This window comes from Pan troglodytes, chromosome 15 (genome assembly GCF_028858775.2).
Source record: "Pan troglodytes isolate AG18354 chromosome 15, NHGRI_mPanTro3-v2.0_pri, whole genome shotgun sequence".
Lineage (NCBI taxonomy): Eukaryota > Metazoa > Chordata > Mammalia > Primates > Hominidae > Pan > Pan troglodytes.
This window is the reverse complement of record NC_072413.2, coordinates 98,956,678-98,980,425: the sequence shown is the minus strand read 5'-3', so window position 1 is coordinate 98,980,425 and position 23,748 is coordinate 98,956,678. Positions and strand designations below refer to the sequence as shown.

The 23,748-nt window shown below is 34.0% G+C and overlaps 1 long non-coding RNA gene, 11 other non-coding genes and 2 pseudogenes across 12 annotated transcripts in view; all 14 read right to left on the bottom strand.

Annotated features, from left to right (window-relative positions):
* LOC104002164 (uncharacterized) overlaps window positions 1-23,748 on the bottom strand; it is a 117,203-nt gene that overhangs the window by 38,139 nt on the left and 55,316 nt on the right. The window contains exons 12-20 of the long non-coding RNA XR_010151034.1: window positions 22,539-22,621; window positions 20,616-20,677; window positions 20,061-20,140; window positions 19,183-19,267; window positions 18,167-18,229; window positions 15,710-15,792; window positions 14,750-14,834; window positions 13,812-13,876; window positions 71-12,055 (exon numbers count right to left, since the gene is read on the bottom strand). This is a non-coding gene — a long non-coding RNA (uncharacterized LOC104002164). The remainder of the gene's footprint in view (window positions 1-70; window positions 12,056-13,811; window positions 13,877-14,749; window positions 14,835-15,709; window positions 15,793-18,166; window positions 18,230-19,182; window positions 19,268-20,060; window positions 20,141-20,615; window positions 20,678-22,538; window positions 22,622-23,748) is intronic.
* Window positions 731-802, bottom strand: LOC112205447 (small nucleolar RNA SNORD113/SNORD114 family). Its single transcript, XR_002939407.1, has one exon. It is a non-coding gene; the product is annotated as a small nucleolar RNA SNORD113/SNORD114 family (small nucleolar RNA).
* On the bottom strand, window positions 1,757-1,828 carry LOC112205432 (small nucleolar RNA SNORD113/SNORD114 family). The gene has a single exon (XR_002939392.1). It is a non-coding gene; the product is annotated as a small nucleolar RNA SNORD113/SNORD114 family (small nucleolar RNA).
* On the bottom strand, window positions 3,006-3,078 carry LOC112205461 (small nucleolar RNA SNORD113/SNORD114 family). The gene has a single exon (XR_002939416.1). It is a non-coding gene; the product is annotated as a small nucleolar RNA SNORD113/SNORD114 family (small nucleolar RNA).
* Window positions 4,732-4,808, bottom strand: LOC112205468 (small nucleolar RNA SNORD113/SNORD114 family). The gene has a single exon (XR_002939422.1). It is a non-coding gene; the product is annotated as a small nucleolar RNA SNORD113/SNORD114 family (small nucleolar RNA).
* On the bottom strand, window positions 10,352-10,425 carry LOC112205470 (small nucleolar RNA SNORD113/SNORD114 family). The gene has a single exon (XR_002939424.1). It is a non-coding gene; the product is annotated as a small nucleolar RNA SNORD113/SNORD114 family (small nucleolar RNA).
* Window positions 11,533-11,601, bottom strand: LOC112205475 (small nucleolar RNA SNORD113/SNORD114 family; annotated as a pseudogene).
* On the bottom strand, window positions 12,519-12,590 carry LOC112205445 (small nucleolar RNA SNORD113/SNORD114 family). Its single transcript, XR_002939405.1, has one exon. It is a non-coding gene; the product is annotated as a small nucleolar RNA SNORD113/SNORD114 family (small nucleolar RNA).
* Window positions 13,449-13,521, bottom strand: LOC112205472 (small nucleolar RNA SNORD113/SNORD114 family). Its single transcript, XR_002939426.1, has one exon. It is a non-coding gene; the product is annotated as a small nucleolar RNA SNORD113/SNORD114 family (small nucleolar RNA).
* On the bottom strand, window positions 14,317-14,386 carry LOC112205449 (small nucleolar RNA SNORD113/SNORD114 family; annotated as a pseudogene).
* LOC112205453 (small nucleolar RNA SNORD113/SNORD114 family) lies at window positions 15,308-15,382 on the bottom strand. The gene has a single exon (XR_002939411.1). It is a non-coding gene; the product is annotated as a small nucleolar RNA SNORD113/SNORD114 family (small nucleolar RNA).
* Window positions 16,241-16,315, bottom strand: LOC112205431 (small nucleolar RNA SNORD113/SNORD114 family). Its single transcript, XR_002939391.1, has one exon. It is a non-coding gene; the product is annotated as a small nucleolar RNA SNORD113/SNORD114 family (small nucleolar RNA).
* Window positions 17,729-17,806, bottom strand: LOC112205454 (small nucleolar RNA SNORD113/SNORD114 family). The gene has a single exon (XR_002939412.1). It is a non-coding gene; the product is annotated as a small nucleolar RNA SNORD113/SNORD114 family (small nucleolar RNA).
* On the bottom strand, window positions 19,753-19,824 carry LOC112205437 (small nucleolar RNA SNORD113/SNORD114 family). The gene has a single exon (XR_002939397.1). It is a non-coding gene; the product is annotated as a small nucleolar RNA SNORD113/SNORD114 family (small nucleolar RNA).

Here is a 23,748-nt window from a genome sequence, read left to right as displayed (position 1 = left end):
ACTTTTTAATAATATAGCAAATAACATTTTAAAATGGTCAAAACAAGAAGGAGCATTAACGATTACTCACATTGGTCTTCATGTTCCTAACACATAGATGCAGCTATAGAGCTTGTAACCATGGAATCGGCTGGCAAACATCCATCCTGAGGCTCACAGAGGACGGCAGATCACAAACAGATGAAACAGTCCTCCATGATCTGTGTTTATCATCTTCCCTTTAGGAAAACATTTGAGAAATCATTATCTGAAGGATAATTATTTCATTTTCTCTTAAGAAAATGAACACTTTGTGCAACTTTCCTTGACCCAGAGGTTGACCATTATCTATAAATACCACCTGTATCATCCTTAGTCAAAGACGTTACAGTGGGGTAACATTTATTTCCCTTAGGACTTCAATGCTTTAATATAATATTTTAATATATTATTATATTTAATATATATTAAATATTGCATTAATTATATATTAATATTAGATTTTTATTTAATATATTAAAGCTTGAATATAATGCTTTAATATAATAATAATAATACATCTTGCCTCGCCACTTATTTTATAATTGGACAATACTTCATCCCCTTCATATACGTACATGTATACGTATAAATTATTTCATTGATCCAATTATAACACAATGAAGTGAACAAACCCAAAGACCAAAAGCAAACACATTGTATATTCATAGGATCACCTGAATCAGAAGGAATGGGCCAGATTTCTTTTGTGATGGACCTCAGAGTTTCAGACATGTATTCATCATGTGTAACTCATACACTACCAGTAGTCATCATTGATCTTCTTTTTTTTTGCTATTCATTTCTACCTTGTCTATTGATTATGTCATTTATTCATTAATAATACTTTCAAGGCCCGTGATTCACAAAACCCAGTAACACTCTTGATATTCCATATCAGTATACAGAATCACTCAAACATTGGGTGTTTCATTAACTATCCTGTTTTTTATATATGCATCATCAATATAATACTTCATGTCACTCCCATATCACTGGAATAACATTGGCCATCTTTGACTGTATTTCACACTTTTAAATAATACGTTGATTACTCTTAAACAAATCACCCAAACGAAGGTAAGGACTTTGACTATTACTCCCCTTGGTCTTCACGCTCCTTCCTAAGCGTGGTGCAAACAGAGTATGTGACCTTGGAGGCATCCTCAAATCAGAACAAGGACATCCATTCTGATGAGTACAGAGAAGAGAAGATGAAAACAAATTTGAGACATTGTCACCATTGTTTCTTGCTTTTCACCTATAATTAGTCATTTATGCAATCGTTATTTGGACTTCATATTAATTTCATTTTCTGTTAAGGAAATTTCATTTCATTAATCATAGTAATTTCATTTTCTGTTAAGAAAATGAACAATTTCAATCTTGCTACTGGCCCAGAATCTGAACACTCTCTATAATTATACTGGCTATATCATCATTGGCCAAAGAGGTGACAGGCATGTCCCATTTATTTCTCTTGGGACTTCATGTTTTCAATACACATGAAATGTTTCTTGCCTCACTACAGATTTTAATAATTGGGCAATGATTAACATTATTCATCTTTTTATATAATATATATAAATTATATATATAGGTTCTCACATTGAGCAACTATAAAAATGCAATGAAAATAAGTAAAAACAAAGGTCATAAACAAATAAATTCTGTATCTCTGACATCTATACACATAGGATCATTTCAAACATATGGAAGGAGCTCTATTTCTTCTGTGATGGACCTCAGAGTTCCAGACACGTATTCATCATGTAAGACTCATACGCCACCAGCAGTCATCATCGATCCAAGATTGATCACCTCTTTCCACTCATTTCTATCTTGTTCACTGACTGACTTGTTAACTCACTAATAAGTCCCTATGGTTCAAAAAAAACCCCAAGAATAACCTGGATGTTCCATATCTGCATCTAGAATCATTCTAACATTGATATATCTGTTTTATTAATTGTCTTCAGTTTTTCATCTATGCATTATCAGTATAATACTTTATATAACTCTCATATCTATCATTGGGATAATAACATTGGCCGTCTCTGTATTATAAACTTTTTTTTTTTTTTTTGAGATGGAGTCTCACTCTGTCGCCCAGGCTGGAGTGCAATGATGCAATCTCGGCTCACTGCAACCTCCGCCTCCCGGGTTCAAGTGATTCTCCTCCCTCAGCCTCCTGAGTAGCTGGAATTACAGGCACCCACCACCATACCCAGCTGATTTTTGTATTTTTAGTAGAGGCGGGGTTTCACCACGTTGGCCAGGCTGATCTCAAACTCCTGACCACAGGTGATTCACCCCCCTCAGCCTCCCAAAGTGCTTGGATTACAGGCATGAGCCACTGCACCCAGCCTATTACAAACTGTTTTATAATACATGACATACTCTTCAACAAACCACCAAGACAAGAACTTTGATCATTAATCACATGGGTCTGCATGCTCCTTCCTAAGCACGGTGCAAACAGAGGACCATGGAAGAATTCTTAAAACAGTACAACTACGTCCATTCTGAGGAGTACAGAGCAGAGATGATGATAACAAATTTGAGACATTATCACCATTTATCTTTGCCTTTCACCTTTCATTTAGTTGGTCATTTAGGCAGTAATTTTCTGGAGTATACTTATTTCATTTTCTCTTAAGAAAATGAACAATTTTGAACTTGCCGCTAACCAAAAAATTGAACATTGTCTATAATTATACTAACTATGTCATCATTGTCCAAAGAGGTGACAGGCATGTACCATTTATTTCTCTTTGGACGCCACTGTTTTCAATACATATTAATAATACATCCTGCCATACCTGAACAATGCTTCATCCACTTTATCTTTATTTATATACTTATTTATTGATTCTCACATTGATCCAATTATAAAAATAGAATGAAATTATCACAAATAAAAACATTTCTGAATTATTTCTGTAGCATCATTTGAAACAGAGAGAATGGGCCATGTATCTTCTCTAACAGACCTCAGAGTTTCAAACACGTATTCACTGTATAAGACTCATAAGCCACCAGTGGCCATCATATCATCAATCCAGGATTGGTTCTCTTTTTCTCCTCTCACTTCCACATTATCCATTGATTAGTTAATTCGTTCACTAATAATTTTAAAGCCCTATATTCACAAAACCCAAGGAGAAACTTGATATTTCTAGTCTGTATATAAAGTCATCTTATGTCATCATCTCTCCTTTATTAATTATCTTCAGTTTTTCATATACCCATTAATTTATATAGTGCTTTATATCAATTTTGTCACTGCACAACAATTGGTCTTCTTTGATTATAATTCACTCTTTTCAATAATACAGTGAGTGAATAATAATACCTTTAAGCAAACAACCCACACCAAGAAGCAAACTTTGATGATTACTCACATTGGTCTCCATGCTCCTAATACCCCGTGGCAACCATAAGGCTTCTGACCATGGAAGCGTGCTTAAATCAGTTTAAGAGCATCCATTCTAGGATTACAAAGCAGAACATGTGATGAAAAAAATGAAGACCTTATCTGTATTTATCCCTCCTTTCCAAATTTCATTGACTTATTTATTAATTTTTCATTATATATGTGTATTCTTTCTCTCTGTCTCAACAACAGGAACAATGTCAAACTTGCAACGAACCCAGAAAATAAAACTTGATTGATACAGAAAGCCTCAATGTTTTATATATATCAAAGAACATAATTTACATCAATCCCAACTTCATTACTGGGGCGCATTTGGCCCTGTTTGATATTTCATATGCCATTATATAATGAATACCCTTAGATAAACCACGCAAACCAAGACATAAAATGTGATTGTTACTCACGTTGGTCTCCATGCTCCTACTGCAGACAGCCTCCACCTTGAGGAATATAAAGGAGAACCAGTGATTAAAAAGTTGAGACATTCTCTCCATTGACAATGGCTTTCCAACTTTCATTTATTTATTCACGTAAATGTTTACTAATTGATGTTATTATTTGTCTCTTCTAAAAATAGGACAGGATGGTACTTGCCATTGATGCAGAACAATAACACTGACTGTTACCTATCACTGTCTATACCAATGGTCCCCAACGTTTTTGGCACCCAGGATGGGTTTTGTAGAAGAGAATCTTCCCACGGACCAGGGCAGGGAGGGGTGGTTTCCAGATCACTGTTCTACCTCAGATCATCAGGCCTTAGATTCTCATAAGTAGCATGTGACCTTGATCCCTGGCATGCACCACTCACAACAGGTTCTGCTCCAATGAGAATCTAATGCCACTACTGATCTGACAAGAGGTGGAGCTCAGGTGGTAATGCTTGCTCCCCTGCTACTCACTCCCTGCTGTGTGGCCTGGTTCCTAACACACCAGGCACTGATACTGGTCCACAGCCCTGAGTTTAGGGACCCCTGGTCTATATGATACTGTACAAAAGAGGTGACACCCTTGATCCACTTATTTACTTATGGACCTTAGGACTTTCAAATTATATTAATAGTATTTCAGGCCTCACCTCATATTTCATAATTGGGCAATGTTTCACCCTCTTCATCTTCATGCAATTGTATAAATTTTGTCATTGATTGCTTTGTAACAATACAATCAAAATTCATGAACTACAAAAGTCCAAGAACATCACCTTTGTGTATAACTAATCATCCTACATGACTGCATCCATCAAAAATAACAGACTAGATCTCTGTCTAGGTACTAACCTCAGAGTCTCAGGCATGTATTTATTCATCATCTGTGACTAAATATGCCACAAGCCATCACCACTAGTTCAGGATTTGACATCTTTTTCCTCATCCATTTCTATATTTGTTGATTTATTAGTTCTTCAATAGATTAATTACAATAAAATAAATGTACATGAACCACAAATTCCACAGAACAGTATTCTTAAGTATCCATAACTGTCTACAGAGTAAATTCACTCAGCAAATATAACCTTCATTAATTAATTTGTGTTGTACATATCCACTAATGAACATACATTTCATTTCAATGCCATAGTACACCATAGTCAACTTCTTTGACTAAACATTTTGTAAACAGTACAGTGAATATTTTTAAACAAGCCACTCATACTAAGACAAGTGCTTTGACTCTTACATTGGTTTCTATGCTCCTAACACATAAGAGTTCATGGCCACAGTAGAATGCTTAAATCAGCTAGGAGCTTTCATTCTGAGGAATATAAGCACTGCAAATAACAGAAAGCTGAGATATTCTTTCCACTGATACATGCCTTCCCCATTTCCTTTGCTCAGTCATTTAGGTATTTATTATTTTATGGCATAATTTTTTTTCCCTCTGCAGTAAGTGGCCACTTGAACTCATCACTGACTCAAAGCAAGAACATACATCACAATCTTGCTTACTTATCCTTACCCCAAAATGTAACCCCTTTGATGCATTAAGGGGTTACATTTTGGGGTAAAGATAGCATTACTTACTGAACTCCAGTGGTTCTATGTTATATTAATAATAATTCTTGCCTCACCCCATACTTTCATAGTTAGATAACTTCATTCTATTCATTTTTATACACTGGCATATTTATTTATTCTTTCACTTATTGAATAACAACAAAATCAAAATCCATGAAGCACCAAAGACTGAGAACCTGATTCCTGAATATCACTGAAATCTATCTGTAGGCATTCCTACAGATGTAAACACTTAAATCCCTCTTTGTAGTGGACCGCAGTAGGTCACAGATATTTTGATCATAAAACACATTTCAGAATGTATTCCACTCGCATCATTGGTCCTTCCTTGGCCTTTTTTCACATAATTTGTATATTCTTTCTACATAAACACGACTCAACCACCAGAATAAAACGCTGATAAGTGCTTCTAGTTCCTATGTGTCCCTTCTTCGTAACTTACATCTTTATCACTTGAGGAATGCTTAGGGAAAACCTGCAGTAGAATTCTAAACAGAGCAATTTGTGATAGGGACTTGATCTTTTTAAAAAACCATCCTAAATAACACTAAATCAAATTAATCCTAAATTTTGGTTCTTCATCCTTAGTATAGGCTTGTCCTTGTTTGATTTTATTCATGTATGTGGTCATTCACTCATTTTAAAGATGTACAATGAACACCCATGAAAACCCACTCAACGGACAAAGACTGTGCCAATTCCACTGATTTCTAATCTCCTAAAATGTAGCAGTATCCTAGAAAGCCTGGTCTTTTCAGAATGCTTAACTCACCTAAGGTGCATCCATTTTGTACAATATAACAATGATGTTATATAAATTAGACATTTCTCCATTGAGCCATGTTGTTCCCTTTTCATTTACTTAGACTTTTAAATATTAATTGGGTGGGGTGCAGTGGCTCATGCCTGTAATTGCAGCATTTTGGGAGGCTGAGGTGGGCAGATCACTTGAGGTCAGGAGTTCAGGACCAGCCTGGCCAACATGGTGAAACCCCGTCCCTACTAAAAATACAAAAATTAGCCAGGCGTGGTGGCACACGCCTGTGATCCCAGCTACTCGGGAGGCAGAGGCAGGAGAATTGCTTGAACCTAGGAGGTGGAGGTTGCAGTGAGCTGAGATCGCGTCACTGTACTCCTGCCTGGGCAACAAACAGAGTGAGACTCCATCTCAAATATAAATAAATAAATATTAATTGCTTAATTAATTAATTACTTTCTCTTTCTCAATAAAATAAACAAACTGGAACTTACCACTGACACAGAGCAAGGACATTAACTATTTCATACATTTTTCTCAGTGATTCTGAAAATATTTCTCAGGAGGCAGCATCAGCATGATTTGGGAAACTATTGGAACCTACAGAAATTAAGTTATTAGAAATTTAGATTCTCAGACCCCACACCAAACCTACTGAATCAGAAATCCTGAGAATGTAGGTGACCTTCTGTATTTTACAAGCCCTCCAGGTCACTCCAATGCTCGCATTTGAGAACGACTACTCTATATTACCCTACCCTAGACAGGTGACACCCTTGATGTACAGGTTTCTTAATGCATTGCAGTGTTTCAGAATTACAGAACCAAAAATTCCTATCTGATAGCATTTTCCTCAAATAATCCAGCTTTATCCTCTTCATCTTTAATTATTTATATGTGTGTCTGTATGTTTTGCTGATTCTTTCATTTATTTCCTTCGAATAATGCAATAAATCCCCAGGATCTACTGAAACCCCATAATTAGATCCCTCAAAATTACTGAAATTTACTGTAGACTTATTCTCACAGATGTAATGCCCAAGTGTTCAATCTATGACCCATTGTCCCTCTCATAGAAAACTTGGTTATACAGGCAGACACCATGGAGGCTCTTGTCTGTGTCCAGTTTATTCCTACCAAGAGAGGCACTCTCTAGGAGAGCCCCAACCTGGAAATAAGTTAGGTCTGGGTGTGTTGATCAGTTGAGACACAGAAGAAACAACTTAGCAAAGCACATGAAATAACAGGAGCAGTGTACTACTCACAAGTCCCAGAGAACAGATGGCAGCATGCCTGGCAGGGCCAGTGGGAAGGGAGGACATTCATTAAATATACTTCAAATTTCTAAATAACACAGTTAGGAAACAAACCACTGGAACCATAGCAAGAACTTTAACAGGTACTTACATTGGTTTTTTCTTTTTTTGTTTTGTTTTCTTTTTTTTTTCTTTTGAGATGGAGTTTCACTCTTGTTGCCCAGGCTGGAGTGCAATGGCACAATCTCAGCTCACTGCAACCTCCGCCTCTCGGGTTCAAGCGTTTCTCCTGCCTCAGCCTCCTGAGTAGCTGGAATTAAGGACATGCGCCACCATGCCCGGCTAATTTTGTATTTTTAGTAGAGACGGGGTTTTTCCATGTTGGTCAGGCTGGTCTCGAACTCCCAACCTCAGGTGATCCGCCCACCTCAGCCTGGGATTACAGCCTGGGATTACAGTGCTGGGATTACAGTGTTGGGATTACAGGCATGAGCCACAACATGTGGCCACATTGATCTTTACTCTCCTGACAAAGTTTAATAAAGACAATCCCAATCATGATGTCCATTCTGTGGAATACAGGACAGGTGTGAAAAGCATGAGACAATCACTCCATTGAAATTTCCATAGATTTAATATACCAAATCTCCCTTTTAAATAAATTGCAGGGGTGCAGAAATGAATTTAATCATAAAACTGATCAATCAATCCATTCATATCACTGACTGGTGCTTGGCCTTTTCTTCATTTAACATGTACATACGTTTAAGATGGAACAACGAACAACCATCAAGTCATCACCCCATTCAACATCTAAAACCCTGATAATGACTTACAAAAACACAACTACGTAAAATTTAAGCCTTGGATCTAACCCATAGATTGTTATCCATCAAGGAATGTTGCATAAACAGGAGTAAAACCCAAAATGGAATAATACATAGCTATGAAAAGAGAATGGAAAACACTGATCTCTTTTTAAATCGTGCTCCATTGTACTAAAATGGATTAAGTTATAATCCCTGCTTAAAAACACATCCTCATAAGTAGTCCATGCTTAGCTTCCTCTAACTTCCTTACCTACGTTTTGATTTATGTATTTATATAATGTTTTCAATTTACTAAAAGAGAAAACAAAAACAAGTATAAACTAAAAACCTCCAGAAATAAAGACAATGAGTATTCACATATGTGTATATGCAGGTTACTGACTTGGATCACAAGCTTGGTCTATTTTTATTAATGGATCATAACATTTAAGACATGTCATAATAATTCTTGTTCCAGTAAATATACTCAAAATGAGACCACACTTAGACATATGTATCTATATTAACTTACAAGATGTTTATGCATACTTATCCACTGATAATAAAATTAGTATGTGTTAACAATCCACCATAGCCCCTAAGCAAGTTTCTTGAATAGTCTTAATATCTGTCAATGGGTTCATTTCCAAGAGAGATAATAGACAAGGTAATATAATAGGCTAGGTCTTTTTTTGTAATGAACTACAAAAATGTTGTGAAATCTAATAATAATCATGTTTGTCTAGATTTGATTTCAGTTATGTCATGGTCCATGCTTGAACCGTTTTGTTTCAATTATATAGTCTATGAAGATGTAACAATAAGCCGGAAGAATATTCCACTTGAACCCACTATGATAATGACAAGTATTTACTTCACATGTGCTCCTTCCTCAGGGAGTTCACAGACTAGGCTATCTAGCAATATAGGAACGTTTGTGTAAACTATGAAAAATGCTAAAATGGGATGTTAAAAATGTCCCATTTTTAGTTTATCTATAAAATGACTAAAATGACATCAATCTTTATCTTTTCAAAATTGTCCACAGTTGTACTGAATTACATTAATTATAATCCTTAGTTTATAACAGACTCTCACTTTTTGTCTCCTTTGATTTTCTTTAGGTATGTGGCCATTTATCTACCTTCTATAGTACTATGAACATCAATGAACAGGCAAACTACCCAATCAAAAACAAGAATGTCAACTATGACTTACATAAGAACACACTCCTTGTCCTCTGGGGAACAGTCAATACCACCGTTGCTACAGGATGATCAATCACCCATGAACATCAACTCTGCGAAGTACAAAGTAGATGTTACAGGTAAGAAACAACAAGATTCAGGCTGTGTCTGAATAAATATGAAATGATCAGGGTTAGGTTCATCTCAAACATTGGTTCACGACACTCCCCATCCTTAGATTAGATTCACTCTCCTTTTATTTATTGAATTATTTAAGTTATGAATTTTACATCAATAGTGAACATTCTTGAATCCATCACCTGCATTAAGAAAAACATCTGACTATGGGACACATTGGCCCCAGTGCCGCCACTCAAACATGTAATCGTCTTGCTATTCTCTGCAAGTTAGCTTTGCTTTACAGAATCAGCTTCTTCTCATTCCTGGCTTTATAACACAGTCTCATGAGTGGTCAGTTCTTGACCTTTTTATCTATTAACTCATTCATTATTAGTCTAAATGAGTTTATAATTCAGGAACAAACGAATTAATTTTTCCAACCATCTATTCCTTTTCAACAAAATGAGTAATCTTTTCATTTTCAGAAATCTAGAACAGAAATGCCTATCCGACCCTAGTAAAATCCTACAATTTGTTTCTAACTAAGAGCAACTTTATAGAGGACATACTTAGTCCATACTTGGTTCCATTTTTCTTCGTGTATTCATACGTTTCTTTGGTTATTTGTGCACTAATCAACTTATGAAGATATAATCGATAGCTATGAAACACAATCGGATCTTTGCTATTTCTAATACATATATATATAGGATCAATTACATCATAGGGAGTAAACTAGTTTTCATGTTGGACCTCAAAGTTCCAAACACAGGTATTTATTGTTCATAATTCATACATCACCAAACTTCGTCTTTGGTCCAGACCTGGAGCTCTTTTTCTTCATTCATGTCTTCATTTATTGATAGATTAATTCATCAACTCACTAATAAGAATAAGTAAATACCAAAGAGTCAGAAAAACTCAAGAGCAAGATTCTTGAATATCTAATGTCTGTCTACAAAATTATTTCCCATAGACACTAGATACATTTTATTAATTTAATGCAGTGTTTCACATACAGATTAATCAACATAATGCATTACATCAATCCCATTCTTAAGACATTAACTAATTATATGCCAAAGTGTATAATAACACAGTGATACCTCTTAAAAAACACTCAAACCAAAACAAGAATATTGACTCATACTCACATTGGTTTCCAGGAACCTACACAGAGGCAACCATACGTCTTGTGACTATGAGAGAATTCTTAAATCAGTGCCAGTGCATCCCTTCTAAGAAATACAAAGCAAAGCAGCTGATTTTAAAAACTAAGACCTTTTTGTCGATCTTTGCTTTCCCAGTAATTTAGGTATTTATTAATTTTTCATAACATATATGTTCATTCTGAACAAAACAAACAACCTCAAAAGGACTGCTCCAAGCAATAAAATTCCTACTACCCAGCATCTATATGATCACTAATCAAAAAGAGGTAACACCCTTGGGTCCATTTCTTTCTTTTTTTTTTTTTTTAGACAGAGTTTTGCTCTTGTTGCCCAGGCTGGAGTGCAATGGCGCAATCTTGGCTCACGGCAACCTCCACCTCCCGAGTTCAAGTGATTCTCCTGCCTCAGCCTCCCGAGTAGCTGGGGTTACAGGCGTGCACCACCATGTCCATTTAATTTTTTGTATTTTTAATAGAGGCAGGGTTTCACCATGTTGGGAGCTAGTGTTTCATTTTATGTTGATCGTATATCTTGAATCATCACATGGTTGAAGTCCATCTCTCCATCTTCATATTTGTCGAATTATATGTTTGTTTAATACCTTCATCATGGATCAATTTTAAATAATAACAATATATTAATCCATGAATCCAAAATAAAAGTAGATTCTTACACATTATTAACATCAATCTATCATTTCAAACATTGATTGTCATTTGCAAATGACCCTAGGAAATAGATCAGATTTTGTTTTCTGCAAACCTTTAGGTTCCAGACACATATTATTCATCACCCATGACTCCTAAACCATTAATCATTGGTTCAGGTTTACATGTCTTTTTCTTCATAGTACTGTATATTTGCTTATTAATTAATTCTCAATTCATCAAACATAATAAAATAATTATCTGTGAATCACAAAATCTCACTGAAAAGAGATTCTTATATCCCTAATATCTATCTATGGAATCACATCATTCATTTAGTGACATATGTGTATATCACTGAATATACCTCTTTCATTAATCATTCCCATTGTTACAAAAAATTGATCAATCAACATAATATTTCATGTCAAATCCATACTTATCATTGGGCCACAGTTGGCCTTCTTTGGTTATATTTAATACTTTTTTAAAAAGTATTCAGTAAGTATCCTAAATAAGCCACCAAAACCAAGGCAAGAACAGTGACTATAACTCAAATCGGTCTCCATGCTCCAAACACTGGGACAGCCGTGGAGCTTGCAAATGCATAGGTCAGTTCAGGTGCGTCCATTCTAAGAAATACAAAGTAGTACAGACAAAAACAAAATTGAGAAATTCTCTCCATTGATCCTTGTAGTTCGAGGTATATACTGATTTGGGGTAATACATGTGACACTTTAACTTAAGAAAAACAACATCAAACTTTCCATTAGCCCAGAATACAGGCTATTATTTATGTTACCTGCATGATTTTTAACCAGGTGTAACAGCCTGAACCATTGGTTTTTTAATGGCATTCAGTGTCTTCAGTGTACATACACGTGGATTCTCTTGCCACCACATCTTTCCATAATTTGATGATGCTTCACCCTATTTACCTTTATGTATTTGTATCCACATGTTGATCCTTTTATTGATCAATTTATTATGATAGAGTAAAAACTCATTTTAAAAGGCCAAATAAGATCCTTATATATTCTTAAATAATCTATAGGATTATTTCTAAAAGAGGCAATAACCTAGATTCCTTCCTTCTTGGACCTCAGAGTTCCAGACATATATTCACCAAATATGATTTATACGCCACCAGTGGACATCATTGATCCAGGCTTGGCTCTCATTTTCTTCATTCATATCACTGAATAATACATCAAAAATCTAATAATACTAAAATAAATACCAAGAATCACAAAAACTAGAAGACAAGATTCTTGAATATTTCTAACATCTGCCTATGGAATAAGCAGAAATATAATAATATTTCTAACATCTGCCTGTGGATCAACTGACCTCAAGGCTTCATATATAATAATTACATTTTTTACATTTGGGTGATGGTTGGCAGTCACTGATTACATTTTGCACTTACTGAATACCCTTCAGAAGAACACTGAAACTGAGACAAGAAGTTTGACTATTACGTCAGTCTCCATGTTTCTAACACATGGAGGCAACCACTGATCTCATAGCCACAGAACACCAAAATCAGCTCGGGTCTGTCCATTCTGAGGAGTACAGAGCAGACTAAAAACATTGAGACCTAATCTCTGTTGATCCTGCCTTTCTGCATAGCATTTATTCAGTGATTTGGGTATTTACTAATTTTTCATATTATAGGTGTCTTTCTCTCTTAACAGAAGAAACAATCTCTGACCAAGAAAATAAAACTGACTCTTACTTGTTAGATTCTATATAATCCTTAGTCAAAGAGGAAACACTGTGATCCATTTCTTTGATAAGAGGAATCAGTATCTCCTATTTTTAGTAATAATTTATCTCATCTCCTATATTCATAGCTGGACACTGTAGCTTAAATCTCTACTTGTATTTTTATCTGTTTATATTTGTTTAATGGTTCTATCATTCATATATTAGTAATAATAAACCTAAATCTATGACCCCAAGATAAGAAAATGATCTTTGTATGTTTCTGACATTGTCTACAGGATCATTTCCAACAGAAGCAAAAACCTAGATTCTTTTCTTCTCATATTCATCATCCATGACTTATATGCCACCAGTGGTCACCATTGATTCATAGTTGGGTCTCTCTTTCATCATTCATTTCTAAATATTTATTGAATAAATCATTTCTTCTTTGATAATAAAATGAATACATGATTTTGAAAACCCAAGAACAAGATATTTGAAGAATCCTTACATTTGTCTATACAATCATTTCCCACAGAGAATACATCTCTTTGATTAATTAACCTCAATGTTGCACATTATCATTAAGCCAGTTAACTTTTTATTATATTAAATAATTTTTAATAATATCAGGAATACTATTAAACAACCTAAACCAAGACAAGAACCATTACTCACATTGGCCTAACACAGAGGCAACATAGCCTTGATCACAGCAAAATGATCAGCTCATTGCATCCATCCTGAAAAGTGCAAAGCAGAGAAGATGATTAAAAAATTGAATATTCTTTACATTAATCTATATTTTTTCACCATTCATTTACATAGTCATTTGAGTATTTATTAATTTTTTCTTAATACAACAAATGTGAAACTTGCAACTAACCATTACTTACTGCTATCTATATGATCCTTAGTCAAAGATGTATTACACTTGGTCCATTAATTATCCAACCATTTCAATTTATATTAGTATTATTTCTCTTTACTACACATTTCAACAATAAACAATACTTCACCCTCATCTATATTCATTTATACATGTTTGTTTATTCTTCATTGCTATTTTAATAATATAATATTTTTAAAATTCATAAACATAAAGAACAAGGTTCTTGTATTTCCCTGACATCTGTCTACAGGAGTTTTTCAGACAGAGGGACTAGGCTAGATACTGCTTGTGATGGACCTCAGAGTTCTAGACACGTATTCATTGTATGACTCATAGGCCACCAGTGGTCATCATCAATCCAGCCAGAATTGGCCCTCTTTTTCTCCTTTTATTTGTAAGTTGTTTCCTAATGATTCATTAGTTCACTAACAATAACATAAATACCTCTGGATCACCAAGTTTTAAGGACAAGATCCTTAAGTATTCCTAGTATCTGTCTACATAATCATTTGCTTCAATTAGTATATTAATACTTCCTTCATTCATCATGTTCATTGTTTAAAATATCTATTAATCTACACAATATTTCATGTCAAGTCCATACATATCCTTGGGACACAGCTGGCCTTCCTTGATTATATTAATATATAATATTTTTTAAATATTACACTGAATATCCTAAACAAATAAGCAAAAGCAAAAAATAATTTTACTGTTAACTCACATTGGCCCATGTGCACCTCTACAGAGGGGCAGACATGGGGCTCCAGATCAAGGCAAGATGTTCTGCCAGCCCAGGTGTGTCCATTCTGGGAAGTGCAAAGCAGAGAAGGTAACAGGATTGAAATATTTTTCACGGATTCATTCATTTGACCCTTCTCTTAGTCATTCAGGTATCTATTAATTGTGGTAATACTTATCAATTTTCTTTTAAAAAAATGAACAACAGCACACTTGTTCTGATGCAAAATAAGAAACTTCACTATACTGCTTATGTCATCCGTAGTCAAAGATTACACTTGAATTGTTCGTTTTTTAAATGGTATTCATATTTTCAATACATTTTAATGATTTCCGTTGTCTCACCATTTACCTTGAGTGGACATGCTTCACACTCCTCATCTTTAATTTTTTACATGTGTACATTGATTATTACATCAATGAATTTATTTTAAAGAAGAAACAAAAGTCACAAAAACAATCCAAGAAGATGGCCCTTTTGTATTTCCAAAACCTAACTATAAGATCACTTCAAAAGCAATAGACTATATTTCCTCCTCTATTGAACCTCAGAGTTCTAGACACACATTATTCAGCATCCTTGACTTCTATGCCACCAGTTTTTATCATTGGCTCAGGCTTAGGACTGTTTAGCTTAATTCTCATTTACATGTTATTTATGCATTAATTCATGAATATTAATATTATAACCCATGTAAATATAATATCCAAACAGTAAGAGCATAGAATATTCCACAACTTTCTATATAATCTGTCACTTTGATATATCTTTCATGAATTATCCTCAATGTGTCATAAATGAGCTAGCAAATATACTGTTTCAACCAATCTCATATTTATCATTGGCTGAGGTTGGCCTTTTGGATAATTTTTCACACATTCATGATATTATGAATACCCTTTAAAAAGTCTCTTAGAGAAAGACATGAACTTTATTACTCACACTGATCTCTATGCTCCTAACCAACAGTGGCAACCACAAATCTCATGACCATGAATGCTTAGGTCGGCTCAAGTGCATCCATTCTGCAGAATACAAAGAGCAGGTAACTCTTTTAGAAAAAATTCAAACCTTATCTCCATTGATCCTTTCCATATTTCCATTATTCAGTTATTTTTATATTGATTAATTTTTCAGAATGGAAATGTTTTCTCTCATAACAAAAGGAACAATGTCAAATGAGACTTAACCAGAAAATGAAACTGACTCTTACTTATTAAGAGTCTAGATGAACCTTAGCCAAAGAGCTGATACTCATGATCCATTTCTTTAAGGGGCATCTGTGTTTAAAATTTTTAGTGATAATATTTCTTACATCATCATGTATATTCATAATTGAACAATGATTCACCTTTATTTATTCTTGTTTAATTGTTCTATCATTTATCTATTGATGATAAACCTCAATCTATTAATCCAAAGTAAGAATATGATCTTTGCACATTTCTGATATCTATCCAATTATGTTTTCTGTTGGACCTCAGAGTTTCAGACACGTAGTATTCATCGTCCATGACTCAAACGCCACCAGTGGTCATCATTGGTCCATGTTTAGTAGAGGTGGGGTTTCACCATTTTGGCCAGACTGGTCTCGAACTCCTGACCTGAGGTGATCCACCCACCTCGGCCTCCCAAAGTGCTGGGATTACAGGCATGAGCCACCACACCCGGCCAGGGAGACAGTTCTAATAACTACTTCAAGTCCTTTTCTGCTAATGCTCACATCTGTATAAGTTCTGGGTTGGTTTTGATTAATTCATTAGTCTCTTAATTGTGGGTTGTGTATTTTTTGCCCCTTTGAATGCCTGGCAAATTTGCAGATGTTGTGAATTTTACCCTGCTTGTGTGCTGGATATATACGTATTTCTAGAAATGTCCTTGAGCTTTGTTCTGGGATACAGTTAATCTACCTGGAAAGAGTTTGATCCTTTTGGATCTTGTTTTTACCATCCATTAGGTCTGAAGCAGCATTTAATCTGGGGTTAATTATTTCCCCCATGGAGGCACTCGCTTCTTGAGAAACCTCTCCAATGCCCTGTGAGGATGAGCATTTCCAGGCTGCTTGGTGGAAATGGACACTAGTCCCCCCCCACATAAACGCTGGGCGCTGGTCTCCCTAATTTTTTGGACAGTTTAAGAATTTTTTCTTTTTTCTTTTTATTGATAATAATAACCATGAAGCACAAAAACCTAGATCATGAACGAGCCTGAAATAGTCCTGCATCTCTATATAGAATCACTTTCTCTCTTTTATTAATCATCCTCAAAGGTGATTAATCAATATAATGTTTCATATCAATTCCATATTTATCACTGAGCCATGGCTGGCTTTCTTGGATTATATTTCATACTTTTCAAATAAAGAGTGTATGTCCACAAAAACTCATATTTTTTTCCATGCACCAAACATACAGAGGCAGCTATACATCTTGTGACCACCAAAGAATGTTTAAATCAGCTCCAGTGCATCCATTCTAAGGAGTACAAAGCAGAGCATTTGATTAAAAGAAAATTAGGACTTTATCTTAATTGAATCTTACTCCCCACATTTAATTTACTCATTCACTTAGGTGTTTATTAACTTTTTGTAGTTTATATATTTTCTAGACAAAACATACAACCTCCACTTGGTTTGAACCATAGTAATAAAGTTGACTATTATTTATCAGTGTCTATATGATCATTAAGGGTAACACTTTGATCCACTTATTTCTTAATGGGAATAGTGTTTTCAACATTTATTATTAATATTTCTTGCCTGACCACATATATTGATAATTGAATAAAGCTTCACCATCTATAGTACAATAAATCATACTTACTGATTTATATATTAATTTAATGCTTCCATCATTGATTTACTTATAAGAATGCTATCAAATACATATTAGGAATATACAAAGATTTTGCCCTTTTATTTTGGATTTCCATCAGAGTAATTAGACTAAATTTTTTATTGTGTTGGACCTCAGATTTCCAGATACAAACTGTTATTCAACCTCACTGACTCATACCCCAACAGTCATTATCATTGGTCCAGGCTTGGGCCTCTTTTATCTCATTCATCTCTACATTTCTTTACTGGTTAATTTATCAGTAAACTAATCATATTAAAGTAAATATCTACCTATCTAAAACGCTTATGAACAAAATCCCAAAACCCTTGAGAACAAGATGGCTTAGGTATCCCTAACACCAGTCTATAAAGTCATTTACCATGTTTTTTTCATTAATCATCCACAGTGTTATAAATATGGATTAATCAACATGTTTCATGTCCACCACATACTTTCCACTGGGTCATGGGTGGCTTTCTTTGGTTATTTAAAAATTTATAGTGAATCTTTTAAAATCTACCCTAAACAAATATAAAAATATGACAAGAAGATTGACTCTTACTTCTATTAGTGTCCAGGCTCCTACCCAGAGGCAACTGTGGAGAACGCGATCACAGCAGAAGGCCTGTAAGTACAAAGCAGTGCAGATAAAGAAAATAAAAATAGAGACATTATTTTCCTCGATCTATGCATGTCACCTTTCATTTAGCCAATCATTTAGACATTTAAAATTTTCAGTTAATATTTATTAATTTTTTTAAGAAAACCAACAACATTGATCTTGACACTGACACAAATCAAGAGCGTTTCTTTGTATATTGACTATTTCATAATAGACTCTATTGTTTTCAATATATATGAATAGTTTCTTTTATCTACTCATACAATTTTTGTAATTGGACAGTACTTCACTTATTCAGATTTATTTATATTTGTTTATTAATTATTTTATCTATCTATATTATTTATATCCTCTATATCATCCTTAGCTAGAGGTAACACATTTGAACCATTTATTTCTTAACAGACTTTTTCCATATATATATAAATGGCTTCTCGTTTCCCTACATAGTTTCATAATTGTACGATGATTTCATTACTCATGTGTGTTTCTATTGCTTTATTGATTCTTTCATTGATCTATTTATAATAACAGAATCAAAATCCATTAATGCAAAAACCAAGAACATGAGCCTTGTGTATTCTTAAATCTGTCTATAGGGTATGGTATTTTCAACAGAGGCAGAGTCATCATTGACTGAAGACTGGCTCTCCTCTTCTCCATTACTTCTACATTTGTTTATTTATTAATTCATCCTTTTACTAACAGTAATTAAATAATGTTACAAAAACTTAAGAACAAGAAATACTGTATAGCTCTCTATAGGATCATCTCTCACAGTGATTTTATCATTAATCATTTTTAATTTTATAGATAATCAACATAATGTTTCATGGCAATGCCATAATTACCCCTGGACCATGGTTAACCTTTTGGATTATCTGTAATGTTCTTAGTAAAATAATGACTACCCCTTAAAAACCCAGAACCAAGACAAGAACTTTGACTATACTCACATTGGTCTCCAAGCTTCTAACACAGAGGCAACCAGAAACCTCATGACCATGGAAGGGTGCTTAAGTCAACTTGAGGGTGTTCATTCTGAGAGTACAAAGCAAAAAAGATAAAAAGATGGAAATATTCTGTCCATTTATCCACACATTTCTCCTTTCATTCTATTAGTCATGTAAGTATGTGTGAAACTATTTTTTCTTGAGAAAACAACCAACCATGAACATGGTCCTGACCCAAATGACCTCACATACGTTATTATTATTTTTACTGTATATGCCATCCTGCAGCAAGCGAGTAATACCTCTGAGTCATTTATTTGTTAACAGAAAGAAGACCTCAGTGTTTTTAATAAATGTGAATAGTATTTCTTATTTCACCATATATTTCCATAATTGGACAATGCCTCACTATTTTTATCTTTATGCAGTTAAAATATATTTGCTTATTGATTCATTGATCCAATTATAAAAATAGAGGGAAAATGCATGAATGTGAAGACCAAGAACAACATCCTCAAATATTCCTAATGTCTATCCCTAGGATAGAAGGTGAAGACTAGATTTTTTATTATATTGGACCTCAGACTTCCAGACCTGTATTCACCGTCAATGACTCATACGCCACCAGTCATCATCATTGGTCCAAGATTGACTCTATCTTTCTTCATTCATGTCTATCTACATTCGTTTTTTGATTAATCAATTCATTAATAGTGCTGTAATCATAAAATAAATAGCTATGAATAGGGAAGTCTTAAGAATAAATTTGTACTTAGGTAGTGAATAATAAAAATGCTTGACCTTATTTGATTATATTTTAGACTTCTTAAGAATACAGAGAATACCCTTAAAACAAAACAAGAATTTTAACCACTACTCACAAGAGTCTTCCTGTGACACACGGAGGTAACCGTACAGTTCACGGTCATTGCAGTGATTAAATCAGATGGGGCTGTTCATTCTGAGGAATACAAAGCAGACCAGATGATAAACACTGATAACTTGTCTTCAGTCACCTTTGTATTACCCTTTCATTTTCACAATAGTTTAGGTATTTATTAATCTGTGATAATATTTACATATTTTTCTTTTAAAAAATTAACAAACTTGAACTTGAACTGATCCAGAACAATAATATTGACTATTTCTTATATGCAGTGTCTTAAGACCCTTAGACAAAGTAGCATGCTTGATACATATATTTCTTGAGACATCAGTGTTTTCCATGTATATTAGTAGTTTTTCTTGCCTAATCACATTTATTCATAGGTGAACAATGCTTCAGTCTCCTTTTTTACTTGTTTATATGCTTGTTTATTGGTTTTGTCATTGATCTCTTTATAATAATAAAATCAAAATTTACTAACAAAATCCTTGATATTAGACTTAAGAACTTAAGACAATTACTAACAGCAGCCTATGTCCTCCCTACTCACACAGGTAGCCATCAAAACCTTCATCAGTGGAAAATGATTGCATCAGCCATCACGCCTCCATTCTGTGAAGTACAAAAGAGATGTTAGAAAGAATGAAACCACTGTGATTTTTCTTTCTGTTTATGGATGTCATGTGTTACTGGATTAATTGAAATTCTTGATAGGTAACAGAGTTTTATCATCAGCTTATGATTGCCTATGACTAGCTCAAAGTTAAGTTTTAATAAACTAATAAGTACAATAAACCTCATTCCTAAATACAAGGAAAAGAACTATATAATGAATAGTTGTCTCTATGCCCCTCTCGCATAGATAACAATAATTGAGGTTTACCTTTAAATGAACTGCATTTAAATGAAATTAATCTAAATGATTGTTTCACGGCACAGTTTCATCAATGGTCTACAGTATCCCTTATTTATATATACATCAGTTTGTATACATCTGTATCTATGTATTTGTGTCTGTACTTCCTTATGGATTAATTAATCATCATTCACATTTCTAAAGAAAATGAACAGGTTAAGAAAACCAACAACTAAGAACTAAAATATAATGTTTGCATCTGTCTACGTATAAAATACCCTAAGTGGACAGAGCCTTGAAATTCTTTGTATATCTGAACAGCAGGTAAATAAAAAGGAACCCAGGCTTCTTAACAGTCAATGTTTGGCCCTCTTTAGTTTAGTTAGTGGGTTAATCTTTTACTTATTTATTTAATGGCTTTTTTCTTTTAATAAAATGAAAAACTATGAATTCACTCTATAACCTGAACAAGAACACTGACTATTACAAAAATTGCCTATATTCTCCTCATCCAAAGGGAAAAAATGCTTCATCAAGTCCTAGTGAAAGTCAGTGTTTCAGAAATATTTTTTGGAATAGCAAATTCATGCTGGGCTTAATACCTAGGTGATGGATTGACAGGTGCAGCAAACCACCATGGCACACATTTACCTAGGTAACAAACCTGCATATCCTGCACATATACCCCAGAACTTAAAATAAAATTAAGATGTAAAGAAGAAACAAAAAATTATTGTTTCATTCTATATGCCCATAGTAGATTCTTTTCTTCTTTTATTCTACATTAGTGCACTGATTCAATCATCGATATATTTATAAAAATATAATCAATACCTATCAAAACCTTAAAACTTAAATACCATGAGTACTGCCACATTGTCTGTGGGCTCATTTACCACTATCCCTCTTGGGAATGGACACTACTACTGCATATTTGAACTAATCTTAATCCTTGGTTCATACCCAACAAAAACCCACCATTGGTCCATATTTAGTATTCTTCATCATCATTCATTTACACATGATTTCATGTTTCATTGATTTACTAACAGTATAATCAATTCCTATGAATCCCAAAAACCCCATAACAAGAAATCAGACAACCCTGACATCTCTTCATAGGTCATTTCTCACAGAGGAAGGAAGATAGATCCCTTTGTGTGATAGATTCAGTTTTTCAGATTAGCAGATTAATGACCATATCTGCTTCATATTAATCCCATACTCTTAATTGGTCAAGGCTTGATCATCTTTCATTGACCCTGTCCATATTTTAAGGATGTGATGATAAAGAACTATGAAGCTGCCATTTTACTCCACACTGACAATATCTTCCATCTTGGAATGTGAATAAGCTGTCTTTATAGAGGGAGGTTAAAATCAACTGTGACTCAAATAAAATTGAATAATTTATTTTTACATTAATTAACTCAATAATTAACTATTAAAATGAATAAGATGGTCTTGTTTTTTTCTCCTTAACTGACCACAGATGTGCTGAATGATTCACATATAACTTCATTCATTTTATTTGTATACGTAGTCATTTATTCCTTTCCAGAAAGACTTAACTCTCTTAACAACCACTAAAGCAAAAGCAATCACTTTGTTACTTACGTAGGTTTCTACACTCATTACTCAAACAGACAACAACCATGATCTTCCTCGCTGGAGAATAATTGAATCACTGCGCATTCATTCTGTGGAGTACAAGGTGAATATAAAAATAGGTAGATGAGAAAGAGAGAGAGAGAGAAATGGATCAGCCTAGATTTAGATTTTTTTAAAATTCCGTTCAAGTCAACAATTATTGATTAGAAATAAACCCTGGTACTTGTCATGTATTTAAAAGATGAACGACATTGATTCATTGACTAATTGACTCAAGTATGAAATTTAACTACTGTAAGTAAAACCAGGCAAAATAATAATAATTGTGACTATTAAACACGTCTGTCTGTTTATCTGCCTTCTACTCAACTAGGAAAGGGTTAAATTTCCTTTCTACATGAATCTTGCTAGAAAGAATTAAATTAATCTGAATCCTGGATTCGAGTACATTCTCAACAATTGTGTATGCGTGCATACACACATACATGTAAAGTTAAATAGTTACACATGGAGGCATGTCTATTCCGTGTTTTAAGGAAATTGCACCAATGAGACTGAAAGGGAAATATTATCCAAATATATAAACATATTCACCGTTCCAAAGATGCAAGAGCCTACCTCAATTTTGTTTATGGAAATAATGACAATACTGGAGAGCTGTTGTATGGAACTGGATTAATCACTCTTTTTGTTCCATAATACCTGGCCCTCATTGGTCCATGATTTGGCCTTATTTTGAATAACTGATTGAGACATTAATTTGTTCCTTTTTACATTTATAATAAAATCATTATATCTGTGACTTCACAGAAACTGGACAATATCAATGCCCGTCCCATGCTCATTAGACAGAAAATTCAGATCATTTTCCTTGCTTTCGGAAATTAAACTGAGGAACTGAATTTAAATAGTGAAGATTATTAGAATTCATTATAACTGGTCATTTGACATATTCTCAAGATAGATCCATGTGTAAACTCTCTCTCAATTAGGTAGTAATTTAAGCAATAATTAAAGTAAACATTTTGCCCTTTAAAAAAAAAAAATGAACACCCTCAAGCAGAACAACAACATGGACTCTAACATCCATTTATCTAACTGCTCCTTACCCAAAGGGTCAGCTTTGATTAATTTATTTTACTGGGACTTAGTGCTTCAGAAATGTTTTAGTAATGATTCCTATTATTTTATGTACTCTCATATTTGGAGCAGGAAT